General features: G+C 40.0%; 3 non-coding genes across 3 annotated transcripts; all 3 read left to right on the top strand.

Moving 5' to 3' along the window:
• The first annotated feature begins 307 nt into the window (after positions 1-307).
• On the top strand, positions 308-426 carry LOC131950928 (5S ribosomal RNA). The gene has a single exon (XR_009388370.1). It is a non-coding gene; the product is annotated as a 5S ribosomal RNA (ribosomal RNA).
• A 9,750-nt stretch (positions 427-10,176) lies between these two features.
• Positions 10,177-10,295, top strand: LOC131950929 (5S ribosomal RNA). Its single transcript, XR_009388371.1, has one exon. It is a non-coding gene; the product is annotated as a 5S ribosomal RNA (ribosomal RNA).
• An 8,234-nt stretch (positions 10,296-18,529) lies between these two features.
• LOC131950930 (5S ribosomal RNA) lies at positions 18,530-18,648 on the top strand. Its single transcript, XR_009388372.1, has one exon. It is a non-coding gene; the product is annotated as a 5S ribosomal RNA (ribosomal RNA).
• The last annotated feature ends 3,036 nt before the right edge of the window (positions 18,649-21,684 follow it).

Below are 21,684 nucleotides of genomic sequence, written 5' to 3' on the forward strand. Positions count from 1 at the left end.
GGAAAATGGGGAAAATGTATTTATTTTGTATTTTACAACGCGCGATGCTCGAAAATTAGTAGCTCAGGGAAGTCTACCGGTGGTTACCGCCTCAGGTTAAAAATAGCGACCAATGGCTGTAGAGGGAAAAAAAGGCACATAGTATTCGATATTAAAACAATGTTTCGCTTTTGTGGCGATTTAGGGCGTTTTTTATTATTGAAATAATATGAGGAAAGCAGTGAAATCATTATTGTAGCCAGAAAAGGACGAATAACTGCTGATTTCGTTTGAGTATATTTATAAGCCCCAATTTTCTCACACCGATGTCTACGGCCATACCACGTTGAAAATACCGGTTCTCGTCCGATCACCGCAGTCAAGCAACGTCGGGCGTGGTTAGTACTTAGATGGGTGACCGCTTGGGAACACCACGTGTTGTAGACTTTTTTTCATCTTTTGTCTTTTGTTTTTACCCCACTGGACACCTATTCTTACCACCTGTACTCTTTCCTAAGTTCACCACATACCTGTGAACACTTTTGTAATATCGAAATATTTTTTGTTTGTTTCTTTTGTGCCTTCACGGTAGGCTACCTCGACCCTCCCCACCCATGGAAACAAACCCCTTAAAAACCAAAGGAAAGATGACCACTCTGCCCAAATTAAATAAATAAACTAAGTAGGCTACAACCAAATAATTGTACAATCAAACCTAAGTAATAAGGAGGAAGAAGTAACTCAGTAAGTAAGGGGTAGGTATGGAAAACATTCGTGTAGGGGTTACAACCACTCGAGCTAATTCGGAAACGTATGGGTGGCCCTAATAAGGGCCGGATGGGTAGAACAAATGGGTGGTCCTGGGTTGAGTTTAACCGCCGAAGCCGTACAGGGTGCGACCTTGACGTTTCAGAGCATAGACGACATCCATAGCAGTGACGGTCTTCCTCTTGGCGTGCTCAGTGTAGGTGACGGCATCACGGATGACATTTTCAAGGAACACCTTGAGGACACCTCTGGTTTCTTCGTAGATCAGACCAGAGATACGTTTGACACCACCTCTGCGAGCAAGACGACGGATGGCTGGCTTGGTGATACCTTGGATGTTATCACGCAACACCTTCCTGTGACGCTTGGCGCCTCCTTTGCCGAGTCCCTTACCACCCTTGCCTCGGCCAGACATATTGAATTTTTTTTCTTTGTTGATGAACGAGTGTTCGAAAAACGCCGTCTGCAGAGAAACTCGCTCCTTATATACGGTCCTGGGCTCGAGTTCGTTCAATATGGCGGACACCGCCCAACCAAAAGCGGTCGGCGAATGAGCCAGCCAATGAAAAAGCAGCTTGCCGTGTCGACTGGAATGTTGCTGGCTTGTCGGCTAACGGTGTCGTTTTCAAAGTCATTTTTTCACCTATTCTGCTATGCGACCCTTGGATAAAAAATAAAGAGTTTCATTGCCCACACGTGTAGGCATAGAAAAGATCCACGTTTGTCATGTTAAAATATGGTATTAGACGTTATTTTCACCGTTTTGTGCGAATAAAACTGAAATATTTCCCTACACCTAATTATGCGAGTACGAGCGAGCTCATTATGCGAGTACGAGAGAATCTCGAACGCTGATTGGTCGAGTACGAACGAAATAATATTCTCGTACTCCGCTCCGTACTCGCAGTGGTTTGTTTACATCGTGAAACGAATAGGTTAGTTAGGCTTCTAATAATTAAATAATCTATGGCGTGTAGTCGTTAAGAATAATTTCTGCTCTCCGATTAAGATCTAGATATCTAGCTCTAACCCTAAAGGGTTTTTCTTTTTTATATATTTTAAAAAGCAATGGATAGGGTGGTGGGTGGGTGGGTGAAAGAAAAATATAAAATTTATTCTCTCCTTTCTTCACATTTGAGATAAATAAAACAATATCAACAGCATGCATACACGAATTCAAATAGCAATGTGATGTGTGAGTTGAATTAAAGAGATAAATGAATAGAACCTATCTCCCGCATCCCCCAGAATAATACTAATAGATGTAGTAGTAGTAGTAGAGTGGCAGACATGGGCAGGGGGTGTAGTGGGTGGGTGGGTGGAAACTCGTGAGGTGGGGGACCTTCACTGCTAATCTGAACGTTGTCAGGTGGTCCTAAAAAGGACCTTGGTTGAGGACAGGGGGTGGTGGTTTGGGCTTAAAAGAAACCTCTTAAGCACGCTCACCACGGATACGTCTGGCTAGCTGGATGTCCTTGGGCATGATGGTGACACGCTTGGCGTGGATGGCGCACAGGTTGGTGTCTTCAAACAGACCGACGAGGTAAGCCTCGCTAGCCTCCTGCAGGGCCATGACAGCGGAGCTCTGGAAGCGAAGGTCAGTCTTGAAGTCCTGGGCGATTTCTCTGACCAGGCGCTGGAATGGCAGCTTGCGAATGAGCAGCTCAGTGCTCTTCTGGTAACGACGGATTTCTCTCAGGGCGACGGTTCCAGGCCTGTAACGATGGGGCTTCTTAACACCGCCGGTGGCTGGTGCTGACTTTCTGGCGGCTTTGGTGGCCAGCTGTTTACGTGGGGCTTTGCCTCCGGTGGATTTACGGGCGGTTTGTTTTGTTCTGGCCATGGCGGTATCTCAACTGGATGATAGTCAGTTTAAGAAATGTGGCAGCCCAGCGCTGCTGGTCCTTTTATAACCGTCCGCCAAACCCTTAGCGCAACGAAGCTCTCCCATTGGACGAGTACGAGTTTAACAACGCTGATTGGCCAGAAGCAGCCACACAACGTTGAGACAGCGTCGACATACCTAGCAGATTATTTTTAGATCGCTCGGTATCCAGCCGAGCGATCTATTAATAGCAGACAGGGCCGATAACACAAAATATTCTTCGTTCAAATGAAATCCTTGGTTGTGCCGCTTGTCATGGGTAACGGTGTGTTTGCTTCTGTCCTCTTCAATGAATTATGAATGTGTGTGAGTGATTAGAAAAGAACCCAACATAGACTGCATGAAACAATCTAGATCTAGACCTAGTCTATAGACCTATGTAGATATTCTGACCCAATTCTTACCCAATTCGCCCGCTCGATCGGCGGTAATAATAGTGTGTAAATAAATGAGGGGGAAGGATTGTAATCAAACATATTTGTTTTTAAAAACAAGAAGATATAAAATAAAAATGGTAGACTAGCGGTGGGTTAAAGAATAGAATTTTAAAATAACGACCACCCTTATTTCTTGTAGACAAGGGTTAAACGGAGCACATTTAAAGAAAAAAAGATTCTATTTACATTTGTATCTATGAGCGAATACCCCTAAAATATGTCCAGTTACTACTATTAATATGACCGCCCCCCTCCCTGTTCTGCTCGTGTAAACCAGTGTAAGTATTATACATCTATAATAATGATCTCATACTGCTAGTGAGTGACATATTGATGCGTTATTAATACAGTTTGAAACAAGTAGGGTAGGGTAGGGTTGGAAAACTCGATTTTTGTTCATTGACACACAACGAAAGCTAATTGGGTAAACTTTGGTTGTCCTGAAAAGGACAGTAGTAGGCTAGGTGGACAGTGGGCAGCAGGGTGACACTGTTTAGCTCTTGCCACCGGGTGTCTTCTGTGACTTCTTGGGCAGAAGCACGGCCTGGATGTTGGGGAGGACACCACCCTGGGCGATGGTGACACCCGACAAAAGTTTGTTCAACTCTTCGTCGTTACGGATGGCCAGCTGGAGGTGACGAGGAATGATTCTTGTCTTCTTGTTGTCTCTGGCAGCGTTGCCGGCCAACTCGAGCACTTCAGCGGCCAAATACTCGAGGACGGCGGCTAGGTAGACTGGGGCACCAGCACCGACACGCTCAGCATAGTTTCCTTTCCTCAACAGACGATGAATACGTCCGACTGGGAATTGAAGGCCTGCCCTGGAGGAGCGAGACTTGGACTTTCCCTTGACTTTACCGCCTTTACCACGTCCGGACATTGTTTTTTTTTTTTTTTTTTTTTTTTTTTTTTTTTTTTTTTTTAAATTTTTTTTTTTTTATTTTATTTTATTTTATTTATTTTTTTTTTAATCAAAAATTTTAAAATAATTAAACTTCAAAACAAACTTATTAATTAATTTGAGTAGGTAATGTACAGAGATGATCGTTAAATCAAATATCTTGAACGTATTTGAATTACATAAAAGGACAAATTTATAAGAGGGGAGCGGTGGTGGGTCAGTGAGGGGGGTGGGTGGTGGGTGGGGGTTGGTTGGGTAAGGCGACCTAGATAGCGTGATCGTTTTGCTACGCTGAGTAAACAAAAATCGTTCACTGGGAAGTTTGGTTGGGGGTGGGGGGAGGGGGTTGGTTGGCTGTGGCAGGCCAGGCGCTGGGAGCGTTGTTGCGTGAAATGAACGCTGTGGTGTTATATTTATAGCGTCATGTTGCGTGGTAAGGGTACAAGGGGGAGATAAAATCTCCCAGTCTCACGATAAGAGTGTAAAACTAGTAACTTTTTACTTAAACATTCGCAGTGAAACATTACCAGTGGGGGGATTTCCATGTATGGCAAAGTAAAAGGGTAGTATAGTTTCAAAGATTTCAAGTAACAGATTTTTACTCTTGCTAAGTGGTTGGGGTAAAGAGGGGTTGCAAAGATTATTTATAAGTAAAGTAAACAATAATTTATTCAAGGGTAGGTTTGAGTGAGGGGCGGGGGGAAGTTGGTTGGGTGTGGCGGGCCATGTACTGGGAGCGGTGTTGCGTGACCTAACGGCTGTGGTATCATATTTATAGTGTGTGTGTTTTCCCTGTCAAGTCGTCTGTTAAAAATCAAGTCCAAAGTCTGTCTGTTAAACTCTGTCTCGTTGTGTTTTGCCCTATTTCTGCAGTTCCAAATTATTTGTCTGTATATTGCTACTGTTCTTATTTTTTTTTCCAGTATAGTCCGGTCTTGTTGTTTTGGTACTTTGTTAAGCGTTATTCCTATATCAACATTGAAGGTCTCGTTCTTATTTCTTATTTTGGTTTCTAACGTTTTCTTCATGGTCTGGATGGTTGGGCAGTCTAGGTAGATGTGTGTTTCTGTTTCTGGGGTGTCTTGTTTGCATAGATAACATAGGGATTTTTGTTTGCGTGTCGCTAGTGGTGTGTTGGTCTTGTGTTGGTGTCCGTGTCTCAGTGGTGTTGTGTTGTAAATCAGTCTGTATGTTATTTCCCTTTCCTTAGGTGTTATTGTTTTGAAATGAAGGTTTTTAAAAGTGTCCGTCGTGTCTGTTAAAGCGAATGTCCTGCACCAGGATATTCTATTGTAAAGAGGGGTGGCAAGCTTCTGTACTAATTTCCTATAAATCTGTTGAGATTTCTTTTTTTAAAAGGTTTTCGTTAGTTTTAAAGATTTGTATACATTCTGTATAGAAGTTGTTTAATTTTTGTCCTATGAAATGTGGGGAGTTGTTGTTAATTTTTATATGTTTATTTAGATTAATCCCTATGTAATAGGACATTGTGAGTTGGTTAGGAGCGAGAAGAGTATAGCGACACAGCGATTGCGGCTGTAGGCTATGAATGAAGACTTAACGGCGAGATCGGCCCTTTTATACGAAACGGCGAGGAAATCCGTTCGTCACCAAGCGAGCGTTCTGATTGGCTGCGTAGCGGCTTGGCGTTCGTACTCGTACTCGTACTCTCCAAATTTCCTCGCCGTTTCATATAAAAGGGCGGCCGGCGGTGGGTTCGCCTCATTTCTGTTCAAGCCGTTGAAAAGAAAACAACATGCCACCTAAAGTTTCTTCCAAGGGAGCCAAGAAGGCCGGTAAGGCTAAAGCCGTACGCACCGGTGACAAGAAAAAGAAGAGGAGGAGAAAGGAAAGCTACAGCATCTACATTTACAAAGTCTTGAAGCAGGTGCACCCTGACACTGGCATTTCCTCCAAGGCCATGTCCATCATGAACTCCTTCGTCAACGACATCTTTGAGCGCATTTCAGCTGAAGCCAGCCGTCTTGCCCACTACAACAAGCGCAGCACCATCACCTCCAGGGAGATCCAGACCGCTGTCCGTCTCCTCCTGCCCGGTGAGCTGGCCAAACACGCCGTCAGTGAAGGCACCAAGGCTGTCACCAAGTACACCACCAGCAAATAAACACAACAGCAAACAACCACCTGGCTTGCTTGTTGTGTGGCTCTACTACTCGGCCCTTTTCAGGGCCTCCACCCATTCCCAATTAGCTCGGTTTGGTTTACATTGAACGAGTTTTCCCTCCCTTATCCACCTACCCACCCACTCTGTGTAGCTGCCATGTTACAGTTGTTTTTTGTTTAGTCATTCTTTTCTTTAATAAGTAGAGATAGATATACATACATACATAGGCCTGCATAGTAATATGCCTATCCCAACAACTGCACACACTATTCTCTTAACACATTTCATGCTAATTCTATCCTTTAAACTAGACATAAAAAGGCCACATACTTATTACTGGGTGGCTCCTTTTTTTAAAAAACACTATTTCATTCTGCATCTCACACAGGGCATCAGCACACCTCTATGCATATCATTTATTGTGTGTTGTTTGGCATAGATCCAAGGGATGAATGGGATTTAATAGTTTTAATTCAGATTATAAGGCTGGCTGTTGTAATAGGAATTATTAGCCAACACTTTGATTCTTATCACCAGTGCTAACTGCCATTTTCATTACAATACATCCATTCTGGTGGGTTGGTTTTTTTCTGTCTTCATTATATATGTTGAACATAACTGTGTGAATGTGGCTTTTGGTGTTTTTATTATTTTTGTTTTTCTTTCATTAAAGCTACCATGTCAGATTGCTAAGGCATGCATCTGCCACCATTTGTTCACTGATTTATTTTTTTCCTACTACCATCATATCATATGATTCTTTTTGTTTTGTCTTTTGCTAGTCCTGGCTTGAAAATGAGTTGGTTACACTTCTGCACAACATACATTCTCTTTAACAAGACAAAACAACAATTAAATACTCTGAACTTTTTTTTTTATTATCATATATATACTTTTTTTTTTTTCAAATTACAGAAAATAAAAAATAACATGAGCTCAAGTACACAGCTTTCAAGAAGTTCATGGTTTTCTTTGCCAGCCCGCACAATGATTTCAGCACAGATTAAAATTTAAACAATCAAAAGGAGGTTGATCTCTTACCGGCTGACGAGAAAGTTTGCGCAGAAGCATCATTTCTTAAGTCCTTGGTCAGTTGGAGTTGTAAAATGATGAGGTTTTCTTAACATTTGCCCTGGGGCATACATTTATGGTCCTGGTACTAGTTCTATACTGACAAGGATTCTTTCAAAGCAACTTGAGCCCAAAGGGAAGTATTTATATGCCTGCAACATAGCTGTGATTAATAAAGAATGAATTTCAATGCAAAAAATAATAATTTGAATCCCTGCAAGCTCCTTTCACATAAACCAGAGAGAAAAAAAATGTATGCCAGTCTATAACATATACAAAATAAATAAATAAGATTGAATATAAAGATTTTTTTTATTCCTCTCATTAGTTCAACCCTTCTCTTTTTATATAAACACCCAAGGCAGACACTTGAGTAAATTAATATCCTTCCATATATTATAGAAACATAAATAAATATGTGTAAAAAGTATTTCATATATGTATATTTTTTTTAATATATATAAATATATATATATATATATATAAATATATATATATATATATATATATATATATATATATATATATATATATATATATATATATATATATAATGTAAAAATATTGAATAGACGAATATTGTATATATGTCTATATATACGTATGTATATATATGCATGTTTTGTGTATATATATATATATATATATATATATATATATATATATATATATATATATATATATATATATATATATATATTTACATGTGTGTCTAAATGTATATTCATTGAATATATATTTGAATGTATATTCAAATATATATATTTGAGTGTAGACGAAAGACGCTCAAGTAAAATAATATCCTTCAGAATATTATAATTATAAGTTTTTTTTTTCTACCCCAGCAAACAGAAGGATATATATATACACACATATATATAATTTATATTTACAAATATATATCATATAAGAATTAATATATATATTCATAATATATAAGGATATAATACAAATATATATATATATATATATATATATATGTATAAATAAATAAATTATATATATAGATATATTCATATATAATGTATTTATTATGTAAATATATATATATATGTATATATCAGTGTGTATATATAAAGGTATGTATATATGTTCCAATATATTTATTTGTTTGTTCGGATACATATATATCTGTTGTGTGTATTAAATTGCGCTCTTCTGTCAGTTTTTTCATTTGACGACAGTCGGTTAAGGTACTGGCCCCAGCCTAAAGATATTAGTAGAGCCTTCATAATGTGATGCCATGGGTTAGCAAAAAATAAATGAAGAAAAATCACATAGCAGGACAAATTGACATTTTACATGCTTTCAAACTTAAACTGAAATCAGAAAATGATGTGAAATTCATCTTGTGTATATAGAAAAATAAGCATTGTGCCAAAATCCTAATCATTGGTTTTAAAAATGACACCAGCTTAATTTAAAAACTGGAAATTGTTTTGCCCTGGCGGATGAGATACCGGTAGCCGACACAGGGTTTACAGGCTGATAAAAGAAAGCGGTATACTTAAAGACAAAAGAATACCCTGTGTTAAAGCGGAACCAGCTAAGATTAAAGCTTAAAGTAAAGGCCTGCCCTGTCGCAGAATGTTAAAGTGGCCGGTGAAAGATCCCCGCGCCAGGCTAAAAGCAAGCTGTACACTTATTACTTAACGAGAGCTTCTTCAGGTCTTGTCTGTAGGACAATTCAGTCACAATAACAGGCAGACCAGGCCAGCCCTGGATATAAGCTAATTCATTTTATGCGGTGCTTCGACAGTCAATGAATATGGAGCTGCGGTCAGACTTTCAAACAAACCGCCTGAGTATTTAAAATGGGAAACAATATTTATTAATATTATCACCAACTAGATCTAGATTATATAGGCTACAAGGAAACCCAGAACCAGACTGGAAAGAAGTAAATTTACTCCCACTAATGATGACTTCTCACTAATACTAATAATTAAAAAAATGTTTAAAAAAATTAATTGCTCAAACCTAATAATCATTACAATCAAGCATCAAGTCTGATAGCCAACATTGGACCTAAAATCTAGATCTATTAGTTTTTACTGAACTAAATCTTATGTTAGCTACTAATAATTACTAATGCATTCAATTATTAATACCTAGGCTACTCATTCCTACAGAATCTAGAAATTCTAGATCTAGACTCTAGAGAAATACTGGCGTCCCAGGCCAACCTAACCTTTTAAGCAACATCCTTAATTAGCATTTAATTTACCATGGATCGCCTGCCTTTTTTTTTTCACCGTGAAATTATTATTGTAATTTTTGAAACAGTATTTTGAATAGATCCACCCTCCTGTTTATATTATTTTAGTTAAGCTAGAGCGTTAGATCTAGAATTCTAGATCGACGCCTAGTTGCGTGTTTTAAAATAAAGCCAGAATATTAATAGACTGAAAATAAATGTGCCAGTTGTCGTGGGAAAAGGTTAAAAGAATAATTAATAAATGAAAAGCATTGAACTATTTCTCAAACATTAAATTAGTAGACTTGTAGGCGGCTAGATCTAGATCTATGTGATGAGTTGGATTAAAATTGAATGAATTCGTGCAGAATGTTTCGGAAGGAGTGAGTGAGCGGGAGACCCAAAAAAGTTAAAGTATCGCCTTTCCGATAGATCATTTCACATGAAAGCGATAGTTAAAGGACAGGTCGGATGCAGGGGGCACCTGGTTTTCTGATTTTAGTCAAGGAAAATGGGGAAAATGTATTTATTTTGTATTTTACAACGCGCGATGCTCGAAAATTAGTAGCTCAGGGAAGTCTACCGGTGGTTACCGCCTCAGGTTAAAAATAGCGACCAATGGCTGTAGAGGGAAAAAAAGGCACATAGTATTCGATATTAAAACAATGTTTCGCTTTTGTGGCGATTTAGGGCGTTTTTTATTATTGAAATAATATGAGGAAAGCAGTGAAATCATTATTGTAGCCAGAAAAGGACGAATAACTGCTGATTTCGTTTGAGTATATTTATAAGCCCCAATTTTCTCACACCGATGTCTACGGCCATACCACGTTGAAAATACCGGTTCTCGTCCGATCACCGCAGTCAAGCAACGTCGGGCGTGGTTAGTACTTAGATGGGTGACCGCTTGGGAACACCACGTGTTGTAGACTTTTTTTCATCTTTTGTCTTTTGTTTTTACCCCACTGGACACCTATTCTTACCACCTGTACTCTTTCCTAAGTTCACCACATACCTGTGAACACTTTTGTAATATCGAAATATTTTTTGTTTGTTTCTTTTGTGCCTTCACGGTAGGCTACCTCGACCCTCCCCACCCATGGAAACAAACCCCTTAAAAACCAAAGGAAAGATGACCACTCTGCCCAAATTAAATAAATAAACTAAGTAGGCTACAACCAAATAATTGTACAATCAAACCTAAGTAATAAGGAGGAAGAAGTAACTCAGTAAGTAAGGGGTAGGTATGGAAAACATTCGTGTAGGGGTTACAACCACTCGAGCTAATTCGGAAACGTATGGGTGGCCCTAATAAGGGCCGGATGGGTAGAACAAATGGGTGGTCCTGGGTTGAGTTTAACCGCCGAAGCCGTACAGGGTGCGACCTTGACGTTTCAGAGCATAGACGACATCCATAGCAGTGACGGTCTTCCTCTTGGCGTGCTCAGTGTAGGTGACGGCATCACGGATGACATTTTCAAGGAACACCTTGAGGACACCTCTGGTTTCTTCGTAGATCAGACCAGAGATACGTTTGACACCACCTCTGCGAGCAAGACGACGGATGGCTGGCTTGGTGATACCTTGGATGTTATCACGCAACACCTTCCTGTGACGCTTGGCGCCTCCTTTGCCGAGTCCCTTACCACCCTTGCCTCGGCCAGACATATTGAATTTTTTTTCTTTGTTGATGAACGAGTGTTCGAAAAACGCCGTCTGCAGAGAAACTCGCTCCTTATATACGGTCCTGGGCTCGAGTTCGTTCAATATGGCGGACACCGCCCAACCAAAAGCGGTCGGCGAATGAGCCAGCCAATGAAAAAGCAGCTTGCCGTGTCGACTGGAATGTTGCTGGCTTGTCGGCTAACGGTGTCGTTTTCAAAGTCATTTTTTCACCTATTCTGCTATGCGACCCTTGGATAAAAAATAAAGAGTTTCATTGCCCACACGTGTAGGCATAGAAAAGATCCACGTTTGTCATGTTAAAATATGGTATTAGACGTTATTTTCACCGTTTTGTGCGAATAAAACTGAAATATTTCCCTACACCTAATTATGCGAGTACGAGCGAGCTCATTATGCGAGTACGAGAGAATCTCGAACGCTGATTGGTCGAGTACGAACGAAATAATATTCTCGTACTCCGCTCCGTACTCGCAGTGGTTTGTTTACATCGTGAAACGAATAGGTTAGTTAGGCTTCTAATAATTAAATAATCTATGGCGTGTAGTCGTTAAGAATAATTTCTGCTCTCCGATTAAGATCTAGATATCTAGCTCTAACCCTAAAGGGTTTTTCTTTTTTATATATTTTAAAAAGCAATGGATAGGGTGGTGGGTGGGTGGGTGAAAGAAAAATATAAAATTTATTCTCTCCTTTCTTCACATTTGAGATAAATAAAACAATATCAACAGCATGCATACACGAATTCAAATAGCAATGTGATGTGTGAGTTGAATTAAAGAGATAAATGAATAGAACCTATCTCCCGCATCCCCCAGAATAATACTAATAGATGTAGTAGTAGTAGTAGAGTGGCAGACATGGGCAGGGGGTGTAGTGGGTGGGTGGGTGGAAACTCGTGAGGTGGGGGACCTTCACTGCTAATCTGAACGTTGTCAGGTGGTCCTAAAAAGGACCTTGGTTGAGGACAGGGGGTGGTGGTTTGGGCTTAAAAGAAACCTCTTAAGCACGCTCACCACGGATACGTCTGGCTAGCTGGATGTCCTTGGGCATGATGGTGACACGCTTGGCGTGGATGGCGCACAGGTTGGTGTCTTCAAACAGACCGACGAGGTAAGCCTCGCTAGCCTCCTGCAGGGCCATGACAGCGGAGCTCTGGAAGCGAAGGTCAGTCTTGAAGTCCTGGGCGATTTCTCTGACCAGGCGCTGGAATGGCAGCTTGCGAATGAGCAGCTCAGTGCTCTTCTGGTAACGACGGATTTCTCTCAGGGCGACGGTTCCAGGCCTGTAACGATGGGGCTTCTTAACACCGCCGGTGGCTGGTGCTGACTTTCTGGCGGCTTTGGTGGCCAGCTGTTTACGTGGGGCTTTGCCTCCGGTGGATTTACGGGCGGTTTGTTTTGTTCTGGCCATGGCGGTATCTCAACTGGATGATAGTCAGTTTAAGAAATGTGGCAGCCCAGCGCTGCTGGTCCTTTTATAACCGTCCGCCAAACCCTTAGCGCAACGAAGCTCTCCCATTGGACGAGTACGAGTTTAACAACGCTGATTGGCCAGAAGCAGCCACACAACGTTGAGACAGCGTCGACATACCTAGCAGATTATTTTTAGATCGCTCGGTATCCAGCCGAGCGATCTATTAATAGCAGACAGGGCCGATAACACAAAATATTCTTCGTTCAAATGAAATCCTTGGTTGTGCCGCTTGTCATGGGTAACGGTGTGTTTGCTTCTGTCCTCTTCAATGAATTATGAATGTGTGTGAGTGATTAGAAAAGAACCCAACATAGACTGCATGAAACAATCTAGATCTAGACCTAGTCTATAGACCTATGTAGATATTCTGACCCAATTCTTACCCAATTCGCCCGCTCGATCGGCGGTAATAATAGTGTGTAAATAAATGAGGGGGAAGGATTGTAATCAAACATATTTGTTTTTAAAAACAAGAAGATATAAAATAAAAATGGTAGACTAGCGGTGGGTTAAAGAATAGAATTTTAAAATAACGACCACCCTTATTTCTTGTAGACAAGGGTTAAACGGAGCACATTTAAAGAAAAAAAGATTCTATTTACATTTGTATCTATGAGCGAATACCCCTAAAATATGTCCAGTTACTACTATTAATATGACCGCCCCCCTCCCTGTTCTGCTCGTGTAAACCAGTGTAAGTATTATACATCTATAATAATGATCTCATACTGCTAGTGAGTGACATATTGATGCGTTATTAATACAGTTTGAAACAAGTAGGGTAGGGTAGGGTTGGAAAACTCGATTTTTGTTCATTGACACACAACGAAAGCTAATTGGGTAAACTTTGGTTGTCCTGAAAAGGACAGTAGTAGGCTAGGTGGACAGTGGGCAGCAGGGTGACACTGTTTAGCTCTTGCCACCGGGTGTCTTCTGTGACTTCTTGGGCAGAAGCACGGCCTGGATGTTGGGGAGGACACCACCCTGGGCGATGGTGACACCCGACAAAAGTTTGTTCAACTCTTCGTCGTTACGGATGGCCAGCTGGAGGTGACGAGGAATGATTCTTGTCTTCTTGTTGTCTCTGGCAGCGTTGCCGGCCAACTCGAGCACTTCAGCGGCCAAATACTCGAGGACGGCGGCTAGGTAGACTGGGGCACCAGCACCGACACGCTCAGCATAGTTTCCTTTCCTCAACAGACGATGAATACGTCCGACTGGGAATTGAAGGCCTGCCCTGGAGGAGCGAGACTTGGACTTTCCCTTGACTTTACCGCCTTTACCACGTCCGGACATTGTGAGTTGGTTAGGAGCGAGAAGAGTATAGCGACACAGCGATTGCGGCTGTAGGCTATGAATGAAGACTTAACGGCGAGATCGGCCCTTTTATACGAAACGGCGAGGAAATCCGTTCGTCACCAAGCGAGCGTTCTGATTGGCTGCGTAGCGGCTTGGCGTTCGTACTCGTACTCGTACTCTCCAAATTTCCTCGCCGTTTCATATAAAAGGGCGGCCGGCGGTGGGTTCGCCTCATTTCTGTTCAAGCCGTTGAAAAGAAAACAACATGCCACCTAAAGTTTCTTCCAAGGGAGCCAAGAAGGCCGGTAAGGCTAAAGCCGTACGCACCGGTGACAAGAAAAAGAAGAGGAGGAGAAAGGAAAGCTACAGCATCTACATTTACAAAGTCTTGAAGCAGGTGCACCCTGACACTGGCATTTCCTCCAAGGCCATGTCCATCATGAACTCCTTCGTCAACGACATCTTTGAGCGCATTTCAGCTGAAGCCAGCCGTCTTGCCCACTACAACAAGCGCAGCACCATCACCTCCAGGGAGATCCAGACCGCTGTCCGTCTCCTCCTGCCCGGTGAGCTGGCCAAACACGCCGTCAGTGAAGGCACCAAGGCTGTCACCAAGTACACCACCAGCAAATAAACACAACAGCAAACAACCACCTGGCTTGCTTGTTGTGTGGCTCTACTACTCGGCCCTTTTCAGGGCCTCCACCCATTCCCAATTAGCTCGGTTTGGTTTACATTGAACGAGTTTTCCCTCCCTTATCCACCTACCCACCCACTCTGTGTAGCTGCCATGTTACAGTTGTTTTTTGTTTAGTCATTCTTTTCTTTAATAAGTAGAGATAGATATACATACATACATAGGCCTGCATAGTAATATGCCTATCCCAACAACTGCACACACTATTCTCTTAACACATTTCATGCTAATTCTATCCTTTAAACTAGACATAAAAAGGCCACATACTTATTACTGGGTGGCTCCTTTTTTTAAAAAACACTATTTCATTCTGCATCTCACACAGGGCATCAGCACACCTCTATGCATATCATTTATTGTGTGTTGTTTGGCATAGATCCAAGGGATGAATGGGATTTAATAGTTTTAATTCAGATTATAAGGCTGGCTGTTGTAATAGGAATTATTAGCCAACACTTTGATTCTTATCACCAGTGCTAACTGCCATTTTCATTACAATACATCCATTCTGGTGGGTTGGTTTTTTTCTGTCTTCATTATATATGTTGAACATAACTGTGTGAATGTGGCTTTTGGTGTTTTTATTATTTTTGTTTTTCTTTCATTAAAGCTACCATGTCAGATTGCTAAGGCATGCATCTGCCACCATTTGTTCACTGATTTATTTTTTTCCTACTACCATCATATCATATGATTCTTTTTGTTTTGTCTTTTGCTAGTCCTGGCTTGAAAATGAGTTGGTTACACTTCTGCACAACATACATTCTCTTTAACAAGACAAAACAACAATTAAATACTCTGAACTTTTTTTTTTATTATCATATATATACTTTTTTTTTTTTCAAATTACAGAAAATAAAAAATAACATGAGCTCAAGTACACAGCTTTCAAGAAGTTCATGGTTTTCTTTGCCAGCCCGCACAATGATTTCAGCACAGATTAAAATTTAAACAATCAAAAGGAGGTTGATCTCTTACCGGCTGACGAGAAAGTTTGCGCAGAAGCATCATTTCTTAAGTCCTTGGTCAGTTGGAGTTGTAAAATGATGAGGTTTTCTTAACATTTGCCCTGGGGCATACATTTATGGTCCTGGTACTAGTTCTATACTGACAAGGATTCTTTCAAAGCAACTTGAGCCCAAAGGGAAGTATTTATATGCCTGCAACATAGCTGTGATTAATAAAGAATGAATTTCAATGCAAAAAATAATAATTTGAATCCCTGCAAGCTCCTTTCACATAAACCAGAGAGAAAAAAATGTATGCCAGTCTATAACATATACAAAATAAATAAATAAGATTGAATATAAAGATTTTTTTTATTCCTCTCATTAGTTCAACCCTTCTCTTTTTATATAAACACCCAAGGCAGACACTTGAGTAAATTAATATCCTTCCATATATTATAGAAACATAAATAAATATGTGTAAAAAGTATTTCATATATGTATATTTTTTTTAATATATATAAATATATATATATATATATATAAATATATATATATATATATATATATATATATATATATATATATATATATATATATATATATATAATGTAAAAATATTGAATAGACGAATATTGTATATATGTCTATATATACGTATGTATATATATGCATGTTTTGTGTATATATATATATATATATATATATATATATATATATATATATATATATATATATATATATATATATATATTTACATGTGTGTCTAAATGTATATTCATTGAATATATATTTGAATGTATATTCAAATATATATATTTGAGTGTAGACGAAAGACGCTCAAGTAAAATAATATCCTTCAGAATATTATAATTATAAGTTTTTTTTTTCTACCCCAGCAAACAGAAGGATATATATATACACACATATATATAATTTATATTTACAAATATATATCATATAAGAATTAATATATATATTCATAATATATAAGGATATAATACAAATATATATATATATATATATATATATATGTATAAATAAATAAATTATATATATAGATATATTCATATATAATGTATTTATTATGTAAATATATATATATATGTATATATCAGTGTGTATATATAAAGGTATGTATATATGTTCCAATATATTTATTTGTTTGTTCGGATACATATATATCTGTTGTGTGTATTAAATTGCGCTCTTCTGTCAGTTTTTTCATTTGACGACAGTCGGTTAAGGTACTGGCCCCAGCCTAAAGATATTAGTAGAGCCTTCATAATGTGATGCCATGGGTTAGCAAAAAATAAATGAAGAAAAATCACATAGCAGGACAAATTGACATTTTACATGCTTTCAAACTTAAACTGAAATCAGAAAATGATGTGAAATTCATCTTGTGTATATAGAAAAATAAGCATTGTGCCAAAATCCTAATCATTGGTTTTAAAAATGACACCAGCTTAATTTAAAAACTGGAAATTGTTTTGCCCTGGCGGATGAGATACCGGTAGCCGACACAGGGTTTACAGGCTGATAAAAGAAAGCGGTATACTTAAAGACAAAAGAATACCCTGTGTTAAAGCGGAACCAGCTAAGATTAAAGCTTAAAGTAAAGGCCTGCCCTGTCGCAGAATGTTAAAGTGGCCGGTGAAAGATCCCCGCGCCAGGCTAAAAGCAAGCTGTACACTTATTACTTAACGAGAGCTTCTTCAGGTCTTGTCTGTAGGACAATTCAGTCACAATAACAGGCAGACCAGGCCAGCCCTGGATATAAGCTAATTCATTTTATGCGGTGCTTCGACAGTCAATGAATATGGAGCTGCGGTCAGACTTTCAAACAAACCGCCTGAGTATTTAAAATGGGAAACAATATTTATTAATATTATCACCAACTAGATCTAGATTATATAGGCTACAAGGAAACCCAGAACCAGACTGGAAAGAAGTAAATTTACTCCCACTAATGATGACTTCTCACTAATACTAATAATTAAAAAAATGTTTAAAAAAATTAATTGCTCAAACCTAATAATCATTACAATCAAGCATCAAGTCTGATAGCCAACATTGGACCTAAAATCTAGATCTATTAGTTTTTACTGAACTAAATCTTATGTTAGCTACTAATAATTACTAATGCATTCAATTATTAATACCTAGGCTACTCATTCCTACAGAATCTAGAAATTCTAGATCTAGACTCTAGAGAAATACTGGCGTCCCAGGCCAACCTAACCTTTTAAGCAACATCCTTAATTAGCATTTAATTTACCATGGATCGCCTGCCTTTTTTTTTTCACCGTGAAATTATTATTGTAATTTTTGAAACAGTATTTTGAATAGATCCACCCTCCTGTTTATATTATTTTAGTTAAGCTAGAGCGTTAGATCTAGAATTCTAGATCGACGCCTAGTTGCGTGTTTTAAAATAAAGCCAGAATATTAATAGACTGAAAATAAATGTGCCAGTTGTCGTGGGAAAAGGTTAAAAGAATAATTAATAAATGAAAAGCATTGAACTATTTCTCAAACATTAAATTAGTAGACTTGTAGGCGGCTAGATCTAGATCTATGTGATGAGTTGGATTAAAATTGAATGAATTCGTGCAGAATGTTTCGGAAGGAGTGAGTGAGCGGGAGACCCAAAAAAGTTAAAGTATCGCCTTTCCGATAGATCATTTCACATGAAAGCGATAGTTAAAGGACAGGTCGGATGCAGGGGGCACCTGGTTTTCTGATTTTAGTCAAGGAAAATGGGGAAAATGTATTTATTTTGTATTTTACAACGCGCGATGCTCGAAAATTAGTAGCTCAGGGAAGTCTACCGGTGGTTACCGCCTCAGGTTAAAAATAGCGACCAATGGCTGTAGAGGGAAAAAAAGGCACATAGTATTCGATATTAAAACAATGTTTCGCTTTTGTGGCGATTTAGGGCGTTTTTTATTATTGAAATAATATGAGGAAAGCAGTGAAATCATTATTGTAGCCAGAAAAGGACGAATAACTGCTGATTTCGTTTGAGTATATTTATAAGCCCCAATTTTCTCACACCGATGTCTACGGCCATACCACGTTGAAAATACCGGTTCTCGTCCGATCACCGCAGTCAAGCAACGTCGGGCGTGGTTAGTACTTAGATGGGTGACCGCTTGGGAACACCACGTGTTGTAGACTTTTTTTCATCTTTTGTCTTTTGTTTTTACCCCACTGGACACCTATTCTTACCACCTGTACTCTTTCCTAAGTTCACCACATACCTGTGAACACTTTTGTAATATCGAAATATTTTTTGTTTGTTTCTTTTGTGCCTTCACGGTAGGCTACCTCGACCCTCCCCACCCATGGAAACAAACCCCTTAAAAACCAAAGGAAAGATGACCACTCTGCCCAAATTAAATAAATAAACTAAGTAGGCTACAACCAAATAATTGTACAATCAAACCTAAGTAATAAGGAGGAAGAAGTAACTCAGTAAGTAAGGGGTAGGTATGGAAAACATTCGTGTAGGGGTTACAACCACTCGAGCTAATTCGGAAACGTATGGGTGGCCCTAATAAGGGCCGGATGGGTAGAACAAATGGGTGGTCCTGGGTTGAGTTTAACCGCCGAAGCCGTACAGGGTGCGACCTTGACGTTTCAGAGCATAGACGACATCCATAGCAGTGACGGTCTTCCTCTTGGCGTGCTCAGTGTAGGTGACGGCATCACGGATGACATTTTCAAGGAACACCTTGAGGACACCTCTGGTTTCTTCGTAGATCAGACCAGAGATACGTTTGACACCACCTCTGCGAGCAAGACGACGGATGGCTGGCTTGGTGATACCTTGGATGTTATCACGCAACACCTTCCTGTGACGCTTGGCGCCTCCTTTGCCGAGTCCCTTACCACCCTTGCCTCGGCCAGACATATTGAATTTTTTTTCTTTGTTGATGAACGAGTGTTCGAAAAACGCCGTCTGCAGAGAAACTCGCTCCTTATATACGGTCCTGGGCTCGAGTTCGTTCAATATGGCGGACACCGCCCAACCAAAAGCGGTCGGCGAATGAGCCAGCCAATGAAAAAGCAGCTTGCCGTGTCGACTGGAATGTTGCTGGCTTGTCGGCTAACGGTGTCGTTTTCAAAGTCATTTTTTCACCTATTCTGCTATGCGACCCTTGGATAAAAAATAAAGAGTTTCATTGCCCACACGTGTAGGCATAGAAAAGATCCACGTTTGTCATGTTAAAATATGGTATTAGACGTTATTTTCACCGTTTTGTGCGAATAAAACTGAAATATTTCCCTACACCTAATTATGCGAGTACGAGCGAGCTCATTATGCGAGTACGAGAGAATCTCGAACGCTGATTGGTCGAGTACGAACGAAATAATATTCTCGTACTCCGCTCCGTACTCGCAGTGGTTTGTTTACATCGTGAAACGAATAGGTTAGTTAGGCTTCTAATAATTAAATAATCTATGGCGTGTAGTCGTTAAGAATAATTTCTGCTCTCCGATTAAGATCTAGATATCTAGCTCTAACCCTAAAGGGTTTTTCTTTTTTATATATTTTAAAAAGCAATGGATAGGGTGGTGGGTGGGTGGGTGAAAGAAAAATATAAAATTTATTCTCTCCTTTCTTCACATTTGAGATAAATAAAACAATATCAACAGCATGCATACACGAATTCAAATAGCAATGTGATGTGTGAGTTGAATTAAAGAGATAAATGAATAGAACCTATCTCCCGCATCCCCCAGAATAATACTAATAGATGTAGTAGTAGTAGTAGAGTGGCAGACATGGGCAGGGGGTGTAGTGGGTGGGTGGGTGGAAACTCGTGAGGTGGGGGACCTTCACTGCTAATCTGAACGTTGTCAGGTGGTCCTAAAAAGGACCTTGGTTGAGGACAGGGGGTGGTGGTTTGGGCTTAAAAGAAACCTCTTAAGCACGCTCACCACGGATACGTCTGGCTAGCTGGATGTCCTTGGGCATGATGGTGACACGCTTGGCGTGGATGGCGCACAGGTTGGTGTCTTCAAACAGACCGACGAGGTAAGCCTCGCTAGCCTCCTGCAGGGCCATGACAGCGGAGCTCTGGAAGCGAAGGTCAGTCTTGAAGTCCTGGGCGATTTCTCTGACCAGGCGCTGGAATGGCAGCTTGCGAATGAGCAGCTCAGTGCTCTTCTGGTAACGACGGATTTCTCTCAGGGCGACGGTTCCAGGCCTGTAACGATGGGGCTTCTTAACACCGCCGGTGGCTGGTGCTGACTTTCTGGCGGCTTTGGTGGCCAGCTGTTTACGTGGGGCTTTGCCTCCGGTGGATTTACGGGCGGTTTGTTTTGTTCTGGCCATGGCGGTATCTCAACTGGATGATAGTCAGTTTAAGAAATGTGGCAGCCCAGCGCTGCTGGTCCTTTTATAACCGTCCGCCAAACCCTTAGCGCAACGAAGCTCTCCCATTGGACGAGTACGAGTTTAACAACGCTGATTGGCCAGAAGCAGCCACACAACGTTGAGACAGCGTCGACATACCTAGCAGATTATTTTTAGATCGCTCGGTATCCAGCCGAGCGATCTATTAATAGCAGACAGGGCCGATAACACAAAATATTCTTCGTTCAAATGAAATCCTTGGTTGTGCCGCTTGTCATGGGTAACGGTGTGTTTGCTTCTGTCCTCTTCAATGAATTATGAATGTGTGTGAGTGATTAGAAAAGAACCCAACATAGACTGCATGAAACAATCTAGATCTAGACCTAGTCTATAGACCTATGTAGATATTCTGACCCAATTCTTACCCAATTCGCCCGCTCGATCGGCGGTAATAATAGTGTGTAAATAAATGAGGGGGAAGGATTGTAATCAAACATATTTGTTTTTAAAAACAAGAAGATATAAAATAAAAATGGTAGACTAGCGGTGGGTTAAAGAATAGAATTTTAAAATAACGACCACCCTTATTTCTTGTAGACAAGGGTTAAACGGAGCACATTTAAAGAAAAAAAGATTCTATTTACATTTGTATCTATGAGCGAATACCCCTAAAATATGTCCAGTTACTACTATTAATATGACCGCCCCCCTCCCTGTTCTGCTCGTGTAAACCAGTGTAAGTATTATACATCTATAATAATGATCTCATACTGCTAGTGAGTGACATATTGATGCGTTATTAATACAGTTTGAAACAAGTAGGGTAGGGTAGGGTTGGAAAACTCGATTTT

This window comes from Physella acuta, unplaced genomic scaffold (genome assembly GCF_028476545.2).
Source record: "Physella acuta isolate Inbredline_101_S28 unplaced genomic scaffold, ASM2847654v3 ptg000789l, whole genome shotgun sequence".
Taxonomy (NCBI): domain Eukaryota; kingdom Metazoa; phylum Mollusca; class Gastropoda; family Physidae; genus Physella; species Physella acuta.